Raw genomic sequence first — 6,000 nt, 5'->3', positions numbered from 1 at the left:
TATCAATTTTCAGCTCCTTCTTCACATTTGGGAAGTTCTCTTCAATTATCTCTTTGAATATTTTCTCTGTTCCTACATCTCTCTCCTCTCCTTCTGGTATTCCTATAACTCTTATATTTCCTTTCCTCATGGAGTCAGATAGTTCCCGAAGTCTTTCTTCGTTCTTTTTCCTTCGTACTTCTCTTTCCTTTTCTGTTTTGGTTCTTTTTATTTCTGTGTCTTCAAGATTACTTATTCGTTCTTCCATTTCATCTATTCTGCTTTCATTGCTTTTCCCAGAATTCTTTAGTTCTTCCATTAATTCTTTGATCTCCTGCATTTCTTTTACTTCCCTCTTTAGGGACTCAATTTCTTTCTTCTGACCATTGTTTTCCCTCTCTAGGGACTCAATTGCATTCTTCTGATCGTTGATTATTTTTCCCTTATCATTGTTTTCCTTTATGACTTCTGTCAGTTTTTTAATCACGGCAATTTTAAATTCTCTTTCTGGAAGGCTCAGAAATTCTTCCAAGTTATTGTCGTTGCAATCTGGGGGCTGGCTTTCTTTTTGTGGTGTGCTTTTTCTCTGGAGAGTTGCTAGGTTGCGTGTGGTTCTTCTCCTCCCTACTGTCTGTTTTCTAATTTGCCATATGCGTTGGGACACTGTGTTGTTGGGACTTGCCGGCATCTTGGGTGGGCTTCTCTGTTCCCCTCTGGTTCTTCCAGGAGTCATCTGTCAGTTTCAAGCAGCCTTTACTGGAGAAAGGTCCCTGTTCTAAAATGCCGATGTGGGGACACACTCCCCTGTGCGCCTGGTCTGCCCCGGCGGTGGGTTCCTGCTTCCCTCTGGGCTTGGATTGCAGGCCAGAGGGGGTCTGGCGTGGGCGAACTTCCCCTGCTCACCTCTGGCTCCTGAGGAAGCCTTCTGCAGGTAGTCTTTACTGAAGAAATGTCCCTGTTCTAAAATGGTCATGTGGGACACACTCCCTGCGCTTCTGGTCTCAGGCACACTCTTCTGCGCGCCTGGTCTGCCCCGGCTGTGGGTGCTCGCTCTCCCTGTGGGCTCAGACTACTTGTTCAGAAGGGGCCCGGTGTGGGCTAACTCCCCAGCTGGCCACTAGCTCCTTCAGTAGCCTGTGCTGGGGTCAAGTCGCTAGGTGGCACCAGAGATCTCTCCTAGAGCCCTTGGGGAGCTGATTTTCCACCCCGTGGGACAGGGAGCAGAGCGGGGATGGTAGGGTACACCTCAACAGCTTTGGGGTGCTGTGTCTGCCTTGTGCCCCACCGTCGTGGGGAACCCACGCCCCTAATTTCGTGCCCCGGGTCTCAGTTCCAAAGCCCTCAGTTCCAGGACGCGGGCTGTAGCCCAGATCAGTGGCGCGGGAATGGCGCCTTTTGAATCCCGCTCCCCTGCCTGGGCGCCTTGTTCCTGCTCACTCAGGGAGGGCCTCGCCCGGGTCTCAGTTCCAAAGCCCTCAGTTCCAGGACGCGGGCTGTAGCCCAGATCAGTGGCGCGGGAATGGCGCCTTTTGAATCCCGCTCCCCTGCCTGGGCGCCTTGTTCCTGCTCACTCAGGGAGGGCCTCCGCCCGGGTCTCAGTTCCAAAGCCCTCAGTTCCAGGACGCGGGCTGTAGCCCAGATCAGTGGCGCGGGAATGGCGCCTTTTGAATCCCGCTCCCCTGCCTGGGCACCTTGTTCCTGCTCACTCAGGGAGGGCCTCCGCCGTCTCCCCGCAAGCCTAGGTCGCAGGCACAGGGGCCTGGGCAGCTGCAATCCGAGCGCCGCTTTCGCGCAAGCTTACCGGGCGGCCGGGGCTGTGTGCTGGTGCTGGCCTCCTCCTGGTGGGCGGGGCTCTCTTTTTAATGGCGCCTGGAGCTCACCTCCGCGGCGGATCCTGCAGGGTTCGCCTCAGCTCCCGTTCACGGGGTGTGGTGGCTGAAATAGTTCCTTTCCACTCACAGTCCCGCTTGCTGCATCCGTTTTTCTTGTTGGGCGTTTTGGTTTGTTGTTTCCCTGGTCTCTGCCGGTCGGAGAGTGCCGCCTCTGTGGGCGGGGGAGGGGAGCAGGGTTCTGCGCTTCCCTCCCTTCTCGTCCTCTTTTATGGCAACTTTCTTCTTCGGGCAGTTTGCTGGAGTCGTCTGTTTATCTTCCGTGTCCCAGTTCTCACTGGGACCTGCCGCTTTTCCTCCCTATTAACTTTTTTTAATGGGAGATCTTACTCGCAGCGTCTCCTCGCCGCCATGTTGCTCCGCCCCTTCTCTACAAATAATGAATGATACCTTACATATATAGCTTATGTGAAAATTAAATGAGATAATACCTGAAAAAACCTAGGTCTATTTTTGACATACATTAAATAATAAATATTAATAAATTTGAATATTGGTATAATTTGGAAATGTCCACCATAATATTTGCAAATTTTATATTTATTACCTGAAAAACCCAAAAGAAGAAATATGAAGTACAAAAATTCTTCTTGAACTGACCTTCCTCCTCAAGACTTTCACAGCCTGGCCTTGTTCTCACATTTGGCCATCATCCACATTAGCTCTACTTCATGATCCTGCTCTATAATTTACAATGTCAAAGCTTGAGAAAGTACCTTCCCCTAGACTGAGTTAAACCCTGTGGTTAGGCCACAGAAAATAGTAGCTTTATATTTCCCAAATTTTGCAGTGCCTCTAATAATATTACTTTTTCATTCAACTTATACTTCCATACATATTTGCTTGTCTTAACCTTCTATCAATTCTGGTAATACAGAAAGGAAATTTTAGCCAAAATCTAATTGAGTGATGATACAATGCCTTGCCCTCAAACATAGTCATTCCATCATTCCCAACGTAGAGTCATCACATCATACTTGTTTCTCTAACTCACCCTTGCTACTACTTGAGAAACAAGTAGGAGGTCACTATTTTGAAGAGTTGACTTGTTTTTGCCTAGGGTCCAGCTTACAGTCAGAGGGCATCTTATGAGGGTCTCTCCTATCAGTTACAAGGAGCCCTCTGTTAAATGACACTACATTAAACATTGCCCCCAAAACCCTGGATATGAATAAATTTTGAATGGGTATACAGCTCAGAATTGGAATCTGAATCTTCCCTATGAAAACATCTTGTCTTCCATCTCAGTGCTATTTGATAATATGATTGAAACAAACACTCACCTGGTGTTGTAAACTTGGAACCCAAAATACCACCTCTATCACAATCAGAAATAGAATAAGTCAGTTTTTCCATTGTGATTTTCATTTTCTTATCTCTTAAATGAGGATATGCATTTCTTTTTTTTTTATCAATTTTACAGACTCCTTAAGGGAATCAAATGAGATAAAAAAAAATAAGGCTTGAAAACATAATATATCACCAATAACAGAGTAGGAGGAACATCAAACAATAAGTCAAAAAGGGCAGGGTATGTCATTTCATTCTTTCCCTACCAACAGAATGTCTCTGAGAAGTCTACGGACAGCCCATTGGGAGTGCCTTAATAAGTTACTTACTTATCCTGCCCTTGTTTATGGGGCAATGGAGGAGAAATTGGATAAACAACCAAATCTTGTGAACTTTATCTTAAAAAGGAGGGCTTAATTGCGTCTTCATAGTTTCATGATCTCTAAATGAGAAGTACTAGAAGCATCGCAAGATTTATAACACAATGGATCTGCTAGCAGTTGATACTTTGTTTCTTCCTCTAAAACAAATTAAACTATTATATGAATATTAAATATATTTTCATTATATAAATATACTAAGAGTAAAATGCATAGTAATTAACTCTTATAATGTTTTATTCTGATATGTCATTTGAAATAATCATCTTCTGAGATCATTTTTTTCCTTTTAAGGAAAAAAAGGAAACATTCTCTAGACACATTCTGGTCACATTCTCTAGACAAATCTAATTTTTTTTTTTTAGTTTTTGTTTTGCTGTAAACTGCATTTTAAATAATCATTCCTATTCTATCTACTTTCTGTATGACCTTCAATTTCAGTATTTCTCTTTGACCCTTGAAACGAAACTTTCTTTCATAATGTTTTAGATATCAAACCTATAAATTAAAAAAAAAACCCTCGTCTTTTCATTTATCAAAACTCCTCTTTTTCAGTTTTTTAAAACTCCATGAGATCTTCACTCATTTTCTTAAAACTATGGATTCTTCATGCAGTAACAGTTAAGGGGAAGAAAAAATGAAGTAGTTTATTAGAAAAGACTTCCTGCACTTGAAATATGAAATTATTTTTGAGAAATGAATTAATTTTTTCCTTATAAAGATATACAAGGTAGGGGTCATGCTCTACTTTCAATGCCATAGATGACTGGGAAATTTTCCCTTTTTTAAGTTTTCAACAATAAAAGCATAGACACATGCTGGGTTCTGTTCAAAAGAATCATGTTGCTAATTTAATTTATTCTGTGGTTTTAAAAATATACTTAAAAAAGGTTTTTACAAACATGCAATTGTGTATTTAATACATAAAATATGCTTTTCAAAAGCATCTTCTTTGTTTCGCACTAACTTTATCGCTATCATTTATATCACACCAGGAATATTCTTTTGTCTCTTCATATGAACTCTTTTCTTACAACCTTCAGTAGCTATATACATCAAGGAGGTAAAATAGCTCCAAAATAAAGTTATTATAGAAGACTGTGTGTCTTCCTGTTCTGTAGTCTCTCTGTCTCTTTGTAAAGTTTAATTTAAATATTTGCACTAATGATGTTTATGTGTAGGTGTCTTTTTCAATTTCAGGGCAGCTGAATAAACTTCTTAAAGGTACTAAAATCCAAGAATGACTGAGTTAAGGACACTGGAAAATACAATATAAATAGAATAGTGAAAAGGTTTCAGTCATCAGTGTCTTGAAAACCTTAATTTTGATACAGGTTGTTTTGTCACGAATATATGTTCCTACTGATTTTAAGGAGAAGCAAAGATCTCTGCTTTTCCAAGCTTCAATATGCCAAATTTGTTTTATAATATTATACATGCACTATATATATACACACACACGCACAAATATATACACACATATCATACACATATATACATATATGGCTCAATATTAATGAGGTGGTTATTTCTAATTATTATTACTTAATACAAAATGCTTACATAATTGTGGTTTAGATCTTCCCATCATGTTTACAGTCATTGAGCAAGAATATATTAAAAACAAAAAACGAGATGATGTCACCATGATAGCAATAGAGAAGTTTCATTGTTTCATTTCTGAAAAGCACCTAACAGCCACATGGATACTACAGTGTCAGGTACTAGAATTGATCATGATTCACCGACAGTGAGCAGACTGTTATGACTCCAATCTAGAAGCCCAGACAGGGGTTCTCTAGAATCCAACCACAAAGACATAAATGACTACCTTTCATAATCAGATATGTTCAAAATTATTATAGATAATGAAGGAGATTAAAAAAAACTCAAATAAATCAAAGTAATAGAAGAGAATTCAGAAAAGCCACAAAGTACGTTTAGTCACTTTGTTTCTTTGTTTTTGCAGCTCACACCCTGTAAATGTCTATTAAACCGATCTCATCTAGTTACTTGCTTAAGGTGTATGTTTCCTTGTTGATTTTCCTTCTGGTTTTTCTCTCCATTAACATATGTAGAGTATTGAATTCCCCAAGTAGTATTGTGTTGCTGTCTATTTCCATTTCTTAGGCTTGTAAATAGTTGCTTTACATAATTTCATACTTTTAATTTGGTACATATATATTGTTATTTATTCCTGTTATATTATTCCTTTAATCATTATCTAATGTACCCTCTCTCGTTACCTTTTTTTAATCAGTGTTTCACTGAAAATGCATAAAGAAAAAAGGTTCTAAGAAGAAACATCAGGATTTAGGAGTTTAGCAATCATCGTTAAAAAATGCTTTTATTAAGATAAACTCATGCATTTGCAGCAACATGGATAGAGCTGGAAGAGATCATGCTCAGCGAAATAAGCCAGAAAGAAAAAGAAAAATACTGGATGGTCTCACTCATAGCAG

This window comes from Talpa europaea (assembly GCF_964194135.1).
Source record: "Talpa europaea genome assembly, chromosome: 4".
Lineage (NCBI taxonomy): Eukaryota > Metazoa > Chordata > Mammalia > Eulipotyphla > Talpidae > Talpa > Talpa europaea.
The sequence above is the reverse complement of the archived record's forward strand: the minus strand, read 5'-3'. Positions refer to the sequence as shown.